Below are 21,084 nucleotides of genomic sequence, written 5' to 3'. Positions count from 1 at the left end.
GGGGGAGGAGCTGTACCAGAGTGCACTAATAGCATATTTCTACTTGGAAACTTAATACTGTGAATGGCTGAGGAGAGATGATCTTTTATAATTGTCTGGAATGTCCTTACTCATTTCTACATCTTCATAATTAGTGCTACAAGGAGGAGAAATTAGGGAATCAAGGCAGATACAAGGTAAATGAGTTTCTGCATGGCAGACACTAGAAACTGACATCATTGTTTTTTCCTCTCATAAAAGCATTTCATGGAATTTTGAAAGTGTGTGCTTCTTTTGGGTCCAGCTATGACTTTTTCTCTCACCTGTTCACACTTCTTCTATGTGTCTTCCAAAACAGCAATCCAAATCAAACAAGCTGAATTGAGACATAAAGGTCAGTCTCAGACTATAGTGCTCTCCAAAGTCACTGTGAAGAATTATGTAATCATAGAGGTAGGGAAATAAGGAAAGAAATAAACATGTTTTTCACCAGCATAGAGGATGCAGGTGCAGAATCCCAGGGCTATTAGATCCCCAGAGGGCATGTATGAGAGGAAAACAGAAAGCCAGTGCCTTCAGGCCCACTCTGGTTTCAGTTAAAGGAAAATCTAAGTTCTCTGATTTACCCTCACTTGTCAGGACTTTGCTTTTCTCAGTGCTCTTGTCTGGCATGAGAACCATAGGCTATGTGCAGCCTGAGAGACTGATGCAACATCAGAAACCAACAGCAGCATACAGAGTATTCTCTGACACTGTTGATGTCTGAGTCTGTTCTGTGAGCTAAGTCAATAATCTCCTTGGTTCATCCTAGGTGGAAAGCATTGCTTCTGTGTAGTGTACACTCTGACATGTCACTTCCTTTGCTGTGTATCATGATACACCTACAATCTTTGTTTACATTAGGGGAAATGACTAACCAAAGCTGTTCTTAGTACTGGAAGCCCAGCACCTACATGAAGGCTGAAGTAATCCTAGGTGCATTTATCCCCATCTACATCACACTAGAAGGACTTAAGGAAATCCAGATACCTTTTGAGAAAAAAAACAAATCTACTATTTGAAATCTTTATGTAACTACTTGTGTGGCAGGGCTGAGGGTGCTTGTGATACATAACAGTGTATCTGTGCACATGCCTTTAAGAATAATGAACTGTATATAATGAATATAAGAATAATGAACTGTATACACAGAAATGTGAAACTCAGCTGCAAATTTTCCTCATTTGTGATGTTTCTACAGGCCTTTACTCTCCTCTTCTTTATTTTTCCAGTCAAGTAGAGATCAAAGAGGAAAATTACCACTATTTGTGTCTGTCCAGGCTGTGAGTCCATAGTCAGGCTTATAATTTCTTACAGATTGACTTTAATATGTCAAGGAGAGCTTTCACCCTCTTCACGTATCTTTGGGAATCTAAATCTGTTGTGTTTGAATGTGTGTTTCTTTTTACAAACTTGGAGAGTTTCTGCTAAATCTCTGTGCCTTTAGTTTGTATTTTAGCATCTCTTTTCCCACATGTTCTTGCATTTTTCTCTTTAAAGTATTTCAGAGTTTGAACACTGTGATCAGGCTTGTTACTTAGATTTTTCTTATTGATGTTTTAATGTAGTGTTCTGACAATCACATTCTTCATACTTAATATTTTGTTTCCTGCTTAGTCAGTTCTGCTGAGGTCACTTTCCACTGTGATTTCATTGTCGGATTTGTGTTTTTCATTTACAACATTTCTATCTCTTTTTCTCTCCCCCAGAATCTCAATTTCCCTTTAGAATTTGTCTTTCTTGGTACTGAGTCCTTTATATAAGTTGCTCTTTTACTCTTTCTTTGATCCCCTATACAGCACTGCATCTTGTTTAAATCCCCAATTGAAGTCACCTTGTTATCTTCTTTTTGGTAATTCATCTTATTACTTTTTGAATTACTCATCAGGCATTTGATCTCTCTGAACTTCTTTGTGTTCATTTTTTGGTTAGTTATGATTTTGTAGATGAGTTGTTTGGTCTTGCTTTTTCACATTTACTGTTTATTTCAATTGTTACTCTAATTGGTGTCTTTGTTCTTTTGACATCAATTCTAGATTAGGACGGTTGTCTACTGAGAGGTATCTTCTTGCAGGTTGAACCCATGCACTGCTCTGTGAACAGAAAACACTCTTCTAGGCCTGTAGTTCTTGTAGAGTGTTATGAAGTATGTAAAGAGAAAAATTCTAAGATGCATGATTTATTTAACACATAAAGTACTCTTAGGAAGCTTTTGCAGTTTAGAAAGTCTCTAGTTCAGTACCCACTGTGCAAGAAGTGGAAGGAATCCCAAGACCAGGAGAAGAGAGCACATCCTCAGGTATATGCAGTAGGCAGAAAAGCTTGAACAACTGATTGTATCTGCAGTCTCTTTGATCTTTCATAGATGAATCAATCTTATGAGTTGCTGAAACTTATATTAATATTTTTAAGTTTACATATGGACATAAAAGTTTTAGATATATTAGCATGACCACTGTCTTTAATCTGCACTGAAACATCATTGTAGAAAAGCAGTTTACCAATGCCTGTAAACAGCTTTTGTAGGTAGACTAATGCTTTAGAGCCATAGCAAAGCTTGGGGGATCCAAAATGGATACAAAGATGGACATTCTTTGCCTCTTTCTTCTGTCAGGGTTTTATATATGTATTTGTGTGTGTATGTATATATGTATATATGTGTGTGTGTGTGTGTGTGTACATATATATCAGAGGTGATTTAGCACAATGAGAACCACACTTAAAACTGTATTTAGAAAACAATCAAAAGAAATTAAAAATTTTGTCCTTTGGGTATGACAATAGTAGGCAGTACTTTATCAAGTCTATTATTAATAGCTTGTTCAAACTCTCAGAACTTATTGATGTGATAAAACTCTGAACATTTGAAGTCTTTATGTCTCATTTTCACATTCGTTAAAACACTTCCTTGTATCTCTGCCACTTTTATTTACATATCTGAAATCATTTTCTTAGACCTTCAAAACTACCATCAACTTTAAACCTTTTTTTATTCCCCTGATTTTTTACCAGGAGACAAGCATGGTTAATTAATGGGAGAAATGATTGAAAAACAAGTTCTTTTAAATAATGGAATAGTGAAAAGTAAATGTTTGGCTAGTAATAGCATGATAGCTTCAGTATGATTTTTATTTAAACCTATTTTTTAAGATTGTCTTTATCAGTGTGAAGCCGTTCACCAAGGTAAACCTGCCTGTGAGTCTGCCTTCTTCAGTAAAGGACATATTAGTTATAGAAAAAAGCAAGACCTGATTTTCACATATGATATGAACTGACCATGCAGCTGCAGACTTGTTAAGAGGAACTGAGTAGGTCTGCTTGCTGCTGCTAAAACTAATAAAGCTACAACTTCTTAGTATTACCGTGAGAGATCTGACATAAATAAATATGAGCAGGCAATATAATCTAAATTGCCTCTGTATCAGTAAAAATGACAGAGACTTGCCTGATACCTGGCCAATCATCTGGGTGATTTTCTCCATAGTGATCTCAATGATTTTCTTAGGAGCATATGTTGTCAGTCTTTGGATGTCACACATGACAACATTTAGGTTTTGGCTGCCATGCAGGACAGCATCAGCCTTAAATCATCAGATTCATGAGATCTGGGAGACTTTTCTGTGGAGAAAGTACTTGGGAAAACTGACCTACCTTAGTTAGACAAAGTAGGGCATTCAACTCAACAATATCCACAGTTTGGGCATAGACCAATTATTATTGGGTGGGTGAGGCATAGGCCAATTATTATCTCAGTGGTCAGCATCACCACAGCTGAGGTGACATCCAGGGGGAGCCTGTGTCACCCATCATACCGACCGTATTTGTTTATAGCCTCTGCTGCTATTTCTAGAAGCTGTTTAGCTGTTTTTATTCTCTTTTTGTCTATCAAGGGGAGTCTATCTCTTTAAATACATTAAATTACATATACAGCAGGTCTCTACCAGGAAATTGGGTGACATTTATAACTCATGAACTATACCTTATTTGAAACCAACTTTACTTATATCAGTAACTTGCTTCAGACTTGTCTTTGATAGTATATACAGGAGGCCAAAGTTTGTCCTTTGTAAATGAACTGCATTTGTACTCATCATAATGAAAAACAAAAAGCACAGCTCTGAGCATGCTAAAGAATTAGATCATTTATAAAATGACTGACCATTAGCTTGCATGGCTTAATTATCTACTACTGTTTACAAAATTTGGTAGCTTTTATAAGATTAGAATTTTAGATTTATCCCTGTTAAGCTTGAGCCTTAAAATTTTGAACTGATGATTTAATTGAACATCCTTCAACACTGAAATAAAAGCTTAGACCCATAAATGCATTCCACAGTGAGCCTGAGAACATTACCTTGGGCTCATTCGTAGTATACATTTATAGAATATCAGTTTCTTATATGGATTGGTTTGTTCATTAAAGATTAACAGAGAAAACAAACACAAAGAGGGTATACTTCCATCTTCAAGTCAGTTTCTGCTAGCCTGAACAATCTTAGTATGTTTTTCAGTAATCACATAACTGATTAGGCATAAATCTCTAAACTGGTTTCTATTAACCTTTATAGACTTTTATAACCTTAGGAATCATAAACTTTCATCAAACACTGGCCATTGCTAAACTCTATTTTCAAGAAATAAGAATTAAATCCAAGTAAAATGTACACTATGCTGTGCAATATGAATTTTTCTGAAAAAGAATCGAATCCAAGTTACACTTAAGCATTTAGAGATTTTTAAATATCAGACCTTTCTGTTACAAATTTTAAACTTTTCTGAGAGATTCTACAAATTTTTAAACCACACCCAAAGATATTAGAAATCCAGAGATACAGAAACTTTACAAAATATTCTGGTTTTCTTTTTAGATATTTTAAGCCACAAAATGCCATTTCCTGTTTTGTCTTCCTTCTCATGGTCGTAGATTCAGGGACAGATTTGAAAGAAACTTTTAAACAGCATGCTCATGTCAGGACGGGGAGGGCTAACACCAACCCCCAGAGCCACCTTATTTATAGGATATAACAGAATAAAACAGTTTTTAGTAGCTTCATACCCAAATGGTATTTGAATTTCTGCGAAACAAATTTCCAGTAATCAGACAAAGTGACTAGAGCAAGTAGAGAACAAAGAAGTTCCACAGGAAGACAAGATTGTGGAGCAAAGGAAACACAGATATAATAGATTTTTGACAGTAGACAGCAGAAAGAGTTTAGAAATGAGGAACTTCTGGATTATACGGCTGTGAAGTGGCAGGAGATGTTCCATTCTATGGGCCTTTGGAAATCCAATGTACCATCTTTGGTCATTGAGCTGATATGAGGTCGAACCATTTTTAATACAACAACTAGGATTAATGGAATCTCTATATCTGAGACAGAAAAGAGATTAGAGATCACACATGAGGAGTATGCAGTACAAGAACAAAGAGTAGGCAGAGAAAATGTTGGCAGGGGGAGTCAGAATGGGAGAGAAGAGAACAAGTGTCTTGATGACAAGAATTTTAATCCAGGGTATCTTCAAATAAACTTAGAGCTTTGTCAGAGGGAAATGACCCAAATCACAAAGGAGTACCATCCCTTTCCATGTGATGGGTACCCAATAGGGTGAGAGAAGCCCCTATACAAACATTCTAGATAACCCATTCACACATCAATACTTAATGAATTAAAGACTGCATCTCGGAGGTGGAGAGATGGTTCAGTACTTAAGAGCACTGTCTGCTCTTCCAGAGGTCCTGAGTTAAATTCCCAGCAACCACATGGTGACTCACAACCATCTCTAATGAGATCTGTCACCCTCTTCTGGTGTGCAGGCATACATGGACGCAGAATGTTGTATACATAATAAGCAAATGAATCTTTACAAAAAAAAAAGACAGCATCTCAAATATTCTCAATGGATCCTGAAACAGAGAAGCTGAGATAACAAGAAACAGAAGTCCCAATATCTTATGAATACCCATAGATTAAATTATTGATAAAATGAAGAACCCAATTTAAAACACATGGAACTAAAATGAGAATTCAGAAAAGTAAGATGCAAATGGATAAGAAAGATGAGAAATAAGCTCCCTCTCCTTAGAAATCAGTGAAATACTTTCTGGTCACCAGGCAGAGGTGAGCCCTCCCTGCGGAGCTCTCCCGAATCCTGTCCTAGCCTTTATCCAGGTACACCTTCCTCACTTCCCCCCTCCCCTCTGGGGCCACAAGATCTCCCCAGAGCTGCTCCCTTGCACGCTGGGCCTGGGAAGTGGGCTCAGGCCGGCAGGGGCATTTCCTTTCCTTTGAGAGCCTGCCTGAGGACAGGTAAGCTCTGTCTCAGCTCAGCCACACTCCTGGCCAGCAAGAGACAGTGATCTTCTAGCAGACATCCATTGGAGGAGGGGTGAGTTTTCTCCTGTCCCGAGGGCTTTGGCTAGGAGGAATTCAGACTTTTCCTGCCCTCCTCGACTTTCTGGTCACCAGGCAGAGGTGGGCCCTCTCTGCGGAGCTCTCCCGAATCCTATCCCAGACTATATCCAGGTACACCTTCCTCTCTTCTCCCCTCCCCTCTGGGGCCACAAGATCTCCCCAGAGCTGCTCCCTTGCACGCTGGGCCTGGGCTGTGGGCTCAGGCCGGCAGGGGCAGTTCCTTTGCTTTGAGAGCCTGCCTGAGGACAGGTAAGTTCTGTCTCAGCTCAACCACACTCCTGGCCAGCAAGAGACAGTGATCTTCTAGCAGACATCCATTGGAGGAGGGGTGAGTTTTCTCCTGTCCCGAGGGCTTTGGCTAGGAGGAATTCAGACTTTTCCCGCCCCCCTCGACTTTCTGGTCACCAGGCAGAGGTGGGCCCTCTCTGCGGAGCTCTCCCGAATCCTATCCCAGACTATATCCAGGTACACCTTCCTCTCTTCTTCCCTCCCCTCTGGGGCCACAAGATCTCCCCAGAGCTGCTCCCTTGCACGCTGGGCCTGGGCTGTGGGCTCAGGCTGGCAGGGGCAGTTCCTTTGCTTTGAGAGCCTGCCTGAGGACAGGTAAGTTCTGTCTCAGCTCAGACACACTCCTGGTCAGCAAGAGACAGTAATCTTCTAGCAGTCATCCATTGGAGGAGGGGTGAGTTTGCTACTGGCCCGAGGGCTTTGGCTAGGAGGAATTCAGACTTTCCCCACCCCCCTCGACTTTCTGGTCACCAGGCAGAGGAGGCTCCTCCCTGCAGAGCTCTCCCAAATCCTGTCCCAGTATTTATCCAGGCACACCTTCCTCTCTTCCCCCCTTCCCTCTGGGGCCACAAGATCTCCCCAGAGCAGCTCCCTTGCGTGCTTGGCCGGGGCTGTGAGTGCAACTCGGCAGAAGGGAGTGCCTGTGTTTCAATAGACTACCTGCTGAAAGGTAGACCTTCTGTCAGTGAAGTCCCTGCACAACAAAGGAACCTTACCTGGTACCAGCGGTTCCAATAGAGAGCATTTGAAGGAAGAGATGGGCAGACGCCAAGGCAAGAACTCCTCCAACAATCTAAAAACAACATGAAAACACCAGATACCAATGACCCTACAATAGAAGGTCTTGAACCTCTTAATTCAGAAGAATTGGGAAAAAAATGCCATGATGAAAGCAATAGAGTCCCTTAAACAGGATATGAATAACTCCCTTAAAGAACTGGATGAGAAGTACAACAAAAAGATTGAAGAAATGAGTAAAGAAATGGATGAGAAATATAACAAAAAGTTTGAAGAAATGAGTAAATCCATGAATGATACACTGGGAAACCAAGAAAAAAAATCAAACAAGTAATGGAAACAGTTCAAGAATTGAAAACTGAAATGGAGTCAATGAAGAAAACACAAAGCGAGGGCCGGCTGGATATGGAAAATCTAGGTAAACGAACAGAGATTACAGAATCAAGCATGACCAATAGGATACAAGAGATTGAAGAACGAATCTCAGAGTCTGAAGATACCATAGAGAAAATAAATGCTCTGATCAAAGAAAACAGCAAATCCAATAAATTCTCATCACAAAACATTCAAGAAATCTGGGACACAATAAAAAAACCAAATCTAAGAATAATAGGGATCAAAGAAGGAGAAGAACTGCAGATCAAAGGACCAGAAAATATATTCAACAAAATTATAGAAGAAAACTTTCCCAACATAAAGAAGGATATTCCTATGAAGGTTCAAGAAGCATACAGAACACCGAATAGACTTGATCAAAAAAAAAAAATCCCCTCGCCATATAATAATCAAAACACAAAACATACAGATTAAAGAAAGAATATTAAGAGCTGCAAAGGAAAAAGGGCAAGTAACTTATAAAGGTAAACCTATCAGACTTACACTGGACTTCTCTATGGAAACCATGAAAGCCAGAAGGTCCTGGATAGAGGTACTGCAGAAACTAAGAGAGCATGGATGCAAACCCAGACTATTATACCCAGCCAAGATATCGTTCACTATCAATGGAGAAAACAAAATATTCCAAGATAAGAACAAATTTAAACAATTCGTAGCCACAAACCCAGCCTTAATGAAAGTAATAGAAGGAAAATCGCAATCCAAGGAATCCAACATCGCCAACACTGCCTACAATAACTCAGACATCTAGCGACCCTTCACGAGCTTAACTCAAAGAAGGGACACATACAAACTCTATTAAACAAATAAACAAAAAATAATAATAACCGGAGTCAACAACCACTGGTCATTAATATCACTTAATATTAATGGACTCAATTCACCTATAAAAAGGCACAGACTAAGAGATTGGATACGAAAACAGGATCCAACATTCTGCTGTTTACAAGAAACACACCTCAAACACAAAGATAGACATCTACTCAGAGTAAAGGGCTGGGAAAAGGTTTTTCAAGCAAATGGACCTAAGAAACAAGCAGGTGTGGCCATTCTAATTTCCAACAAAATTGACTTCAAACTAAAATCAATCAGAAGAGATGGAGATGTACATTTTATACTCATAACAGGAACAATTAATCAGGAGGAAGTCTCAATCCTGAATATCTACGCCCCTAATATAAAGCCTCCTACTTATGTAAAAGAAACACTTCAAGAACTCAAGGCAGTCATCAAACCTCACACACTAATAGTAGGAGACTTCAACACTCCTCTCTCACCAATGGACAGGTCAATCAGACAGAAACCTAACAGAGAAATAAGAGAATTATTGGAGGTATTGAACCAAATGGACTTAACAGACATCTATAGAACACTCCACCCAAACAGGAAAGAATATACCTTCTTCTCTGCAGCTCATGGAACCTTCTCGAAAATTGACCACATACTGGGTAACAAAGCAAACTTCCACAGATACAAAAAAATATTAGTAACCACCTGTGTCTTGTCTGATCACCATGGATTAAAGTTAGAATTCAACAACAGTGCTACACCCAGGAAGCCAACAAATTCATGGAAGTTGAACAGTCAACTACTGAATCACCCCTGGGTCAAGGAAGAAATAAAGAAATTAAAGTCTTCCTTGAATTTAATGAAAATAAAGACACAACATAATCAAACCTATGGGACACTATGAAAGCAGTGCTAAGAGGAAAGTTCATAGCACTAAGTGCCCAATTAAAGAAAACAGAAAAAGCACACATTGGAGACTTAACAGCACACTTGAAAGCTCTAGAAAAAAAGAAGCTGATTCACCCAGGAGGAGTAGAAGACTGGAAAAAATCAAACTGAGGGCTGAAATCAACAAAATAGAAACAGAGAAAACAATCCAAAGAATCAATGAATCAAAAAGCTGGTTCTTGGAGAAAATCAACAAGATCGACAAGCCCCTATCCAAACTAATCAAACAGCAGAGAGAGAACATGCAAATTAATAAGATCAGAAATGAAAAGGGATACATAACCACAGACCCAGAGGAAATTCAGAGAATCATTAGATCTTACTAAGAAAATTTATATGCCACAAAGTTGGAAAATGTACAAGAAATGGACATTTTTTTAGATAAGTATCATTTACCAAAGTTGAACCAAGACCAGGTGAACAATCTAAACAGACCTGTCAGTCGTGAAGAATTAGAAGTTGTTATTAAAAATCTCCCTACCAAAAAAAGCCCACGGCCAGATGGTTTCAATGCAGAATTCTACCAAACTTCCAGGAAGAGCTAATACCTATACTCCTTAACATATTTCACAATATAGAAATAGAAGAATCATGGCCAAACTCTTTTTATGAGGTTACAGTTACCCTGATACCAAAACCACACAAAGACACAACCAAGAAAGAGAATTACAGACCAATCTCACTCATGAACATTGACGCAAAAATACTCAATAAAATACTGGCAAACCGAATCCAAGAATACATTAGAAAAATTATCCATTATGATCAAGTGGGCTTCATCCCAGAGATGCAGGGCTGGTTCAACATATGCAAATCTATCAATGTAATCCATCATATAAATAAACTGAAAGAAAAAAACCATATGATCATTTCATTGGATGCTGAAAAAGCATTTGACAAAATTCAACACCCATTTATGATAAAGGTGTTGGAGAGACTGGGGATACAAGGATCATACCTAAATATAATAAAAGCAATATACAGCAAGCCGTCAGCTAACATCAAATTGAATGGAGAGAAACTCAAAGCCTTTCCTCTAAAACCAGGAACGCGACAAGGCTGTCCACTCTCTCCAGACCTCTTCAATATAGTGCTTGAAGTTCTAGCAATAGCAATAAGACAACATAAGGGGATCAAGGGGATTCGAATTGGAAAGGATGAAGTTAAACTTTCGTTATTTGCAGACTATATGATAGTGTATATAAGCGATCCCAAAAACTCTACCAAAGAACTCCTACAGTTGATAAACACCTTTAGTAATGTGGCAGGATACAAGATCAACTCCAAAAAATCGGTAGCCCTCCTATACACAAAGGATAAAGAAGCAGAGAGGGAAATCAGAGAAACATCACCTTTCATGATAGCCACAAATAGCATAAAGTATCTTGGGGTAACTCTAACCAATGAAGTGAATGACCTATTTGATAAGAACTTTAAGTGTTTGAAGAAAGAAATTGAGGAGGATACCAGAAAATGGAAAGACCTCCCCTGCTCTTGGATTGGGAGAATCAACATAGTAAAAATGGCAATTCTACCAAAAGCAATCTATAGATTCAATGCAATTCCCATCAAAATCCCATCAAACTTCTTCACATACCTTGAGAGAACAATAATCAAGTTTATATGGAAAAACAAAAAACCCAGGATAGCCAAAACAATCTTATACAATAAAGGAACTTCTGGAGGCATTACCATCCCTGACTTCAAACTCTAATACAGAGCAACAGTATTGAAAACAGCTTGGTATTGGCATAACAACAGAGAAGTAGACCTATGGAATCGAATAGAAGACCCAGGTATTAACCCACAAACGTATGAACACCTGATTTTTGACAAGGGAGCTAAAGCTATACAATGGAAGAAGGATAGCATCTTTAACATATGGTGCTGGCATAACTGGATGTCAACCTGTAGAAGAATGAAAATAGATCCATATCTATCACCATGCACAAAACTCAGGTCCAAATGGATTAAAGACATCAACATTAATCCGACCACTTTGAACCTGATAGAAGAGAAAGTAGGAAGTAGTCTACAAGACATAGGCACAGGAGACCACTTCCTAAGCAGATCCCCAGGAGCGCAGACAATAAGAGAAACAATAAAAAAATGGGACCTACTGAAACTGAGAAGCTTCTGTAAAGCAAAGGACACTGTCAGTAAGACAAAACGGCTACCTTCTAACTGGGAGAAGATCTTCACAAACCCCTCAACAGACAAAGGTCTGATCTCCAAAATATACAAACAACTCAAGAAACTAGACACTAAAACACTAATCAACCCAAATTAAAAAATGGGGTACTGATCTGAACAGGGAATTCACAACAGATGAACTTCGAATGGCTAAAAAGCACTTAAGGTCATGCTCAACCTCCTTAGCGATCAGGGAAATGCAAATCAAAACAACTTTGAGGTATCATCTTACACCTGTCAGAATAACCAAACTCAAAAACACCAATGATAGCCTATGCTGGAGAGGATGTGGAATGAGGGGAACACTCATCCATTGTTGGTGGGAATGCAAACTTGTGCAGCCACTGTGGAAATCAGTGTGGCGGTTTCTCAGGAAACTGGGAGTCAGCCTCCCTCAGGACCCAGCAATTCCACTCTTGGGAATATACCCAAGAGATGCCCTAACATACTACAAAAGCATTTGTTCCACTATGTTCATAGCAGCACTATTTGTAATAGCCAGAACCTGGAAACAACCTAGGTGCCCCTCAATAGAAGAATGGTTAAAAATGGTGTGGAACATATATACATTAGAGTTTTACTCAGCAGTAAAAAACAATGACATCTTGACTTTTGCATGCAAATGGATGGAAATAGAAAACGCTTTACTGAGTGAGGTAAGCTAGACCCAAAAAGAGGAATATGGTATGTATTCACTCATAAGTGGATTCTAACCGTAATTAAAGGTCTTTGAGCCTATTATTCGTGATCCTAGAGAAGCTAAATAAGAAGGTGAACCTGATGAAAATCATGTAGCTATCCTCCTGGAGATTGGAAATAGACAAGAGTGCCAGGTAACCTCGGGTGCATGGGGGGGGCTGTTGGAAGGGGAGAGGGTTAGAGAGAAGGGAGTAGGGGAGGAATGGGGAAAGATCGGTGGATTGGGATGGGGGGGAGGGAGAATGGATAGATATGGGATCAGGGAAGTATATGCCTCAACTAAGGGAGTCATTTTGATGGTTTACAAGAGACCTGAGTATAAAGGGGATCCCAGGTCCTAGGAGAGATCCCCAGATTGTTCTCTGGACAGAGGAGAGGGTGCCTGAACCGGCCTTGGCCCACAACCATACTGATGAATACTTTGCTCCCTAGGTCCAAACGAGAGGCAGAAGGAAGGAGAACGTGAACAAAGAGGGCAAGAGCAGAGGAAACCTTCATCCGATGTTGGATGGCGATACAGACGGAGACCCATATTGGAGCACCGGTCGGAACCCTCCACGGTCCAAATGAGGAGCAGAAGGATGAAGAAAATGAAAAAAGAAATCAGGAATGCGACGGGTGCCATCACCCACTGTTACAAGGAGACTGATCTAATGAGAGGTCACCAAAGCCAGCTGGACTGGAACTGAATGAGCACGTGATCTAACCAGATTCTCTGAATGTGGCCGGATTCCCTGGATGTGGCTGGCCCTGAGGCTTTCTGAAAAGCCATTGACAATGACACTGGGACTTGTTTCCTCTGCATATACTGGATTTTTGGGATCCAGTCTGTTTGGATACTCACCTTCCTGGACCTGGAGGGAGGGGGGAGGAACTTGAACTTCCCACTGGGCAGGAAACCCTGACTACTCTTAGGGATGGAGAGGGAGGAGGAAAGGGAGTCGGGGAAGTGGGAGGGTGTTGGGAGGAGGGGCGGAAATGGAAACTTTTATAATTTAATAAACTTTAAAAAAAAGAAATCAGTGAAATGTGAAATTAAGTTTCTTTGAGGTTTTATTTTACCCAAGCACATAATTTACAACAAATGCTGCCATTTTTGTGGGCTAAAGGGACCATGGCCTGGTAGTGGTTCTATAAACATTAGTATGGAGGCTTTCTGAAAGTGTGGAAAGTTATCTTCAATAACCTCTATGTTTATCGATCCTAGCCATATACCTAAAGGACTGCATATTATACTATAGAAAATTTTGATCATCCATGTTGTTTGCTCTACTTACAATACCCATGAAATGGAAGCAAACTAGATATTTATTAACTGTTGAGTGGCTATTGAAACTGTGGTACATATACACAGTGCAAATTTTATTTGGGTGCAAAAAAGGAATTATGAAATATACATATAATAGATCGAGCTGGAATTATCATTATGAATGATATAACCCAGATACAGTAAGGCAAACCAAATTCCTTCTCTTATACACAGATGCTTGTTTTGAGTCTTCCAGTGTCTCTACTTAACTGGAGTACACATAAGTCAGTAAACTAGTAAGATGAAATGGAGAGGGGATGCCATAGCAGGAGAATAGAACACACGTGGTATGAAGAGGACTCTGGAAATACTGGAGCAGGAAGGGTTAAATGGAGAGGGCTGGGAGAGCAGAGCAGAGGGAGTTTGTGAAGGAATGACTAACAGTAAGACCTTGAAGAAAACCTGATGGAAATGTACTACTATATAAGCTTCATAAGTATATACATATATGAAGCATTTAAATGGAGCTATTCTGTATCCGCGGGTTAATGCCTCTCCCAAATATTATGGGCCATCAAGCAAAAAGCTCAATGCTAGGAATGGCTTACCTGTTCTAAGTTGTTTGTAAATGCTGTCCCCATACACTCAAACATTACAGGCTATTTCCTTTGCTCTTGGTTATCCTCTAGAATGTGGCGGGAGGACCTGTTTGATGAGAGCATCACAAAGCTGAGTCATAGGACAAGGAGAAATCAAGCTGGGCCTGACATGGAAACTTTTTTCCTACCTGCTAGCATCCATAGTGGATGGTGAGGGAGTGGTGCAGATTCAATGAAAACACATTCTATGCTTATAAAACATTCTGAATTATTGAAAAAATAATTTTATTAACAGAGTGGGGAAAATTTTAATGAAGTTTAAAAATAAAGAAAAGAAAATTAGTTATACCAGAAAAGTATCTCCCTGTCATTAATAATTGTGTACACCTGTAGGGAGGTCAGCTGACAGTATGGACTCTTGTCTTCTCTTTGACTTATATTTTCCTAAGTCTTTATGGTTGAGAGTGAAAAATCTGTTTATAGGAGCCATTTTCCCACTTTGAATATCAGAGATTTGTAGATACTTTGAGCTGTGAATTCTGTGGTCTGGGTTCTAAACTTTGTTTACCCTCTAGAGAAAATCTGAGAACATATTGCTCTCCTTATTGTTTAACTGGTGGGTGTCTCCATGGTGATTTGAGACTGGGAAGCCACATTAGCATGAGAACAGTGCAGTCACTGACACTTGACCTGTTGGTTATTAATCAGGAGTCAGAAGGAATGGGGTCTGATTCTCAGACCACTGCTCTTCATCTGGGCCTTGGAAGTTCAGTCCAGTGCTCCACTGTGGGTCTCTGTCTCTATCTCCATCTGGATGAAGGCTCTATGGTAATATGCAAGATATTCATCAGTGTGGCTATGGGAGAAGGCCAGTTCTGACACTCTCTCCTCTGCTGCCCAAGGACCTAGCTGGGGAAATCTCCTTGGACACCTAAGAACCCCTCTAGAGCCAAGTCTCTTGCCAACCCTAAAATGGCTCCCTTAGTTAAGATATCTTCTTCCCTGCTCCCATATCCACCCTTCCTCCATCTCAACCATTCCATTTCCCCAAGTTCTCCCCAATCCTCCCCTTCTCTTTTCTCTCTCCCCATCTCCCCTTACCTCAATCCCCCCCACCTCAGTGCTCCCAACTTTTGCCTGGCGATCTTCTCTACTTCCAATATCCAGGAGGATAAATATATATTTTTCTTTGGGTTCACCTTATTCAGCTTCTCTAGGATCACGAACTATAGGCTCAGTGTTCTTTGTTTATGGCTAGAATCCACTAATTAGTGAGTACATACCATATTGCTCTTTTTGGTTCTGGGTTATCTCACTCAGTAAAGTGTTTTCTATTTCCATCAATTATATATTTTTATCGACTTTGTGTGCTGAGGCTCAAAGGTTTTATTCAAATGACAGGATAATTCTCTGGTAAGAAACTTGGTATGTGGTTGCCCAGGGCTTGACTCATTGTTTCTCCTAGACTAGCTTACCTTCTGCCTAATCCACTGAAACATAATTTTCCTGCACCTCTGCTCTCTAAAATCCACATTCTCTTTTTCTATCTTTCAGAATTTGGGTCAGCCTAATTACAATACCAACACCCTGTGGGATTTCCTTGAATTCTGTGTGTTATATTGGTTAGTGTTTAAAACTGTTTGTATTTTTAAATTTTTATATTAATACTTTTTACTTAAAAAATTGAAGACAATATATTTTGATCATTCCTTTTACCAACACCTCCACATTTAAAATATAATTCTTATATCCTCCTACTTTCCTACCTCCAACTCTATCCTGTCTCCCCAGCACCATTCCCTCTTATATTCACTTTTTAAAATTACTGATATATATATATGTGTGTGTGTATACATATATGTATATATGTGGATACATAAATAAATAACTATACATATATAATGAGCTGAATAAATTGGTTGGTGTTGAGTATTGCTTTTGTGTCATTGAAGGAAGAATCAGCACAAATGAATAAAGGGAGGATTCTAGATCCAAATTTGTATGACCATGGCCAGTGAACACTAACTTATTTGAGCCAATATTCCAAGTTCCAATGTGGAAACAGTACAAGGAACTTTCCAAATAAAATTTAAAAACTCTATAAGTCAAATAAATGAGTGAAAACATCAGAGAGGAGGTTAGAAGCAAGATGGGAAAAGATATTCTACAAGTCCAAGATGCTATTTCATGTTATTCTTGGCTTTTAGGTTGTTGGAACCCAGTCTCTGCTAAGTTACTAGATTCCAAAAGGTTTTGGTTCATTAGTTATAGGTTCATGTGCAAAGGTGTCCAAAAAATGCAGTGCTACAGTTAGCTTGAAGTAAGGTGATGATGAGCTTCAAGACCTGTGACATTCTAACCTCTCCACACGACTGAAGAACTAATCAGCCAGTATGCAGACACAGCTCTTTTCAGGAGTTCTCATGTATGCATTTATACCCATATATACATTTATACACACATATGCATTCAAACACATGTATAATTAATACACCTGTATGCATTTATATACACACATACCTTCATACACATGTATGTATTTATACACATGCATGGAGTTATACACATGTATGAATTTATACCCAAGTATACATTAATATACATGTATGCATCTGTACACTTTTCTGCAATAACACAGATGTATATATTTTATACATGTATGCATTTATATACATGTATGCATATATACTCATGTATGAGTTTATACAAATGTATGCTTTTAACACAGTAAAATTTATTCATGTGTATTCATGTATAAATATGTATTTATTGATACATATGTATATGCAATTACACTCATGTATGCATTTTTACTTATGTATGCATTTAGATGTATGTATGCATTTATATACCTGTATGCTTTCATGTGCATGTATGCAGTTATACACATGTATCAATTTATACAAATGTATACATTTATATACACGCATAAATTAATAACTTCTATGTATTTATGCCATGTATGCATCAATGTACATAAACATATATAAATTTATATTCATATACATATTTATATACATGTAGGCACTTACACTGTTGAACAATTGGTAGTGAATAATCCCAGGGGAAGACTAATTTCTTCTAATTTCAGTGGTGACTGATAAACAGGTTTTGAACAACAGAGTATCTCTTAACAAAGCATCTAGTCATAGAACTCACAATGACGCACGCTGTGTAAACAAAAGAAATTTCTTGATGCTGCCCAGAGATCTCTAGGTAGAAATTTTGCCTCAACAGAACTCAGTGTACTTGAATCTTGTGAGCTCTCTAACTTCACTCTAGTAGAACTAGTCAGTCCCTCATCTTCACCAAGTTTTGAAAGTAGCTCCTGCAGACCCTCAAATGCCAATACCATGAGACAGTTAAACCCACCTACCAGCTAACGTTTCCTCTCCTCTCATTTGAAGTGCTTGTTTACTGCCTTCATGATTTGAGAGCTTTTCTGCTCCTCTTTCCTATTCTATTTTTACTTACTTTCATTCTTACACTGGCTTATACAGGCGACACTACTCATTCATTTATTCTGAAGACTTATGGAAACACTTTTTACTTTGTTCGTTATAAATTTTATTACAAATTTGGTTGTTTTTATTTTATGTCTATGAGTATTTTGCCTAGTGTTTGGGTGTGTAGAATATATGTGCCCAGTGTCTAAAGAAATCAGAGGCAGACATGAACCCCCTAAAAATGGCTTTCCACACTATTGTAACCCGAAGAGTGGCTTCTGTGCCTTGAATCAGAATTCTCCTCAAGAACAGCATGTAGTCTTTACTTCTCTGCCATTTCTCAAACTCCAGAAACACTTTTCAAAAAGATTTATTTATTTTTGTCATATGTTTGAGTGATTATGTTTTTTTGAAATGTGTGTATGTCCCATGTGTGCCAGGTGTCCAAGTACGCTAGAAATGGATCTCCTACTGAATGACAGACAGCTCTGAGCCACCATATAGGCTCTGGGAATTGATTCCATGTTTTCAACAAAAGAGTCAGAGTGGCTAACTCCCTAGTCATTGATCTATCTCCAAAAGAATCACTTTACCATTAGGCATACATACAAACAAATTAATTACACTTTTTAAATTAGTATGAAATATAATCATTACAAAATAAAAGGATATGAAGATCTTATGCACAATCCCAGAAAAAAACATTAGTGACTCTTCATTATCTCAATGTTTCCATGAATAGAATATCATAAGCACCATGTATTCAGCAGTCACATAGTCACAGTGTCACATAGACAAGTGACACTTCAATCCACACTATGCACTTCAAGAAACCAATTACTGAAATATAATTTAAAAACTGAGCCATTCCATGATTATCCTGAGCTGTCAGGGAAAGTTTCATACAATCTTCACATGTCAGAAAAGAAATAAGGGCTTAAAGTTCTCTAAGTTCCTGAATTTGCTAAGGAGTTTCTGAGAATAATGGCCTGACTGTGTTCATCAATCTGTCCCTCCTGTTTAGAGAGAAGTGGAAAAACTATGAATACTTGTTAACCTTTTAGTTTGCCATTGAGGAGATCAATAAGGATGCCTACCTGTTTCTGAATGTGACCTTGGGTTTCCACCCTTACAATGACTTTAACTCTCAGTAGAGAACCTTAGAGGGTCCTCTGATGTGGCTGTTTGGAAGAAGCAAGTTTATCCCTAACTACAAATGTAAAACTCAACATAAAGCTCATGGAATCATTGCAGGAATCAGACCTGAATTTTATGCTGCAATTGGAACACTTTTGGAGCTCTACACAGTTCCATAAGTAAGTTAGTAAAGTTTTGGTGTGTACTTTCACATAGGATACCTGACCAAAAAAAAAACATGGAGAAGAGAAGTTGTCTATGTTTACTGCCAGTGATTTAAAATAGAAGTGAATTAATTACCTGGATATTGCTCTATTGAAAATGAAAATAGTGTGGTGAAAGCTATGAGCAGTAAATTCTTGGATTCCTAAAAAGATCACTTAGTTATCTTCATTATTCTATCTGCAGTCATTGGCAAGATGTACATTGGTATTATAAGAAAAAAATGATATACACAATAATTTCCATATTTCTCAGAGATTGTGTTTTACATTACTTGCTGGGTACTGACTGTCAAATCTATCATTAGAGAAGGATGAGGCAACAGTAGTTGGTGATATTCCCTCAGATCTTTCTGTCTTCCTCTTTTCTACCTTCAGGAGATAAGTCTATGAAAAACGTGTTATCACTTACTTTCCATATTTGCTTTTCCAAAGGTAGAGGTTCTAGGGAAGAGGATGACATGTGGTCAAAGAAAACACTTGAGAATGCTTCTGCAACCTTTCTCTACACCAAATACTCTATTCTGTTATTATTGGAACAAGAGAGATCTATCTTGTTTTTCAAATCTATCATGAACAGGATATTATATGCCTCCTAGCTGCATCTAAACTCCTAGAAATATTGGAGCACATAGTACTTGACAAAGACCATATTCCATTACATGATGAGAGAGAGAGAAGCTAATCTCACAGAAAATATTTTCCTCAACAATATTCAGTTCCCTGACCCTCTTATATGAGTAATGAACTCACTTCCTCTCTAGGGGTGATGACTGCAAATACCAAGAAACTCAGAATCACCATTATTGTTTGCTTCTTCAGGTCTCACAGGGAACTTTTGATTTTGTGCTAAGTGACAAAAATACATTCCCATCCCTTTACCAGATGTCTCCTAAAGAAACAGCTCTAAGCCAAGGGATTATCTCTTTATTGCTGCACTTTGGCTGGAAGTGGGTGGGTATCTTTGTGTCTGATGATCTGAAAGGCAAAGAGTTCCTCTCAAACTTAAAAGCAGAGATGGCAGGAGAAAATATTTGTGTGGCCTTTACAGAAAAAAAAAAACTTTCAAATAATTGGAAGATACAGTTAATGACTCAGGTTGGGTATAATTTGAACCAACATACAAAAGTAAATGTACATATATTCTATGGTGATATAGGTGACTTACTGCTTTTCTTTGTGGAAAATTATATCATTTCAACCAAAAGCAAAGTATAGATCATGATAAAGCCCAACTTAATGTATTTAGACTCTGTATTACATGGGCAGAATGGTATGATGAACCTGTTTGAAGGAAGCATCTCATTTTCAAAGAAGAGAGACATCCTTGGCTTCAAGCACTTTCTAGATGCACTTATACCCTCCCAGTACCCAGGTGATCTTTATTTCCATAAATTCTGGGTTGACAATTTTTATTGCTTACCTCCTCCTTTGCTATGTGGAAATCATAAACCCTGCCCACTGAATTTATCCCTAAAGACTAAGCAAGAAAAAAATGTTGTGATGATCACCTCTAAGCCCAGCTTTTCCATATAGAATGCAGTATATGCATTGGCCCATGCCCTCCATAAAGTGCTTTGGAGAAATACAGAAATAGAATCTCAAGAAGTTTCAAACCAAGATAGGCTTCAACCTTGGCAGGTAAGCCTACCTCATAAGCAAGGGGAGATTTGGAAACTTACATTATTTTAGGTAATTTACTGAGGTCAAAAACACAACACATTTTCCGCTTATAATTAAAAGAATGAGAAAAAATAGAAAGGGATTCTTTCACTGTGTGTGTGTGTGTGTGTGTGTGTGTGTGTGTGTGTGTGTGTGTGTGTGATTATCATGTATGATTTGGAGATTGGTAGCTTTGATTTTAAGATATTGAATTTGCATGTTTCAAAAATAATTTCCTAGTTTAGCATGAAATTCTGTAAGATACTCAAAAGAAATTAATGTCAAAAT

The 21,084-nt window shown here is 38.4% G+C and overlaps 1 pseudogene; it reads left to right on the top strand.

Moving 5' to 3' along the window:
* Positions 1-19,893: 19,893 nt before the first annotated feature.
* On the top strand, positions 19,894-20,826 carry LOC148123060 (vomeronasal type-2 receptor 26-like; annotated as a pseudogene).
* Positions 20,827-21,084: the final 258 nt, after the last annotated feature.

This window comes from Myodes glareolus, chromosome 2 (genome assembly GCF_982192425.1).
Source record: "Myodes glareolus chromosome 2, mMyoGla1.1, whole genome shotgun sequence".
Classification (NCBI taxonomy): Eukaryota; Metazoa; Chordata; class Mammalia; order Rodentia; family Cricetidae; genus Myodes; species Myodes glareolus.
This window is presented reverse-complemented; position numbering and strand designations above follow the sequence as displayed.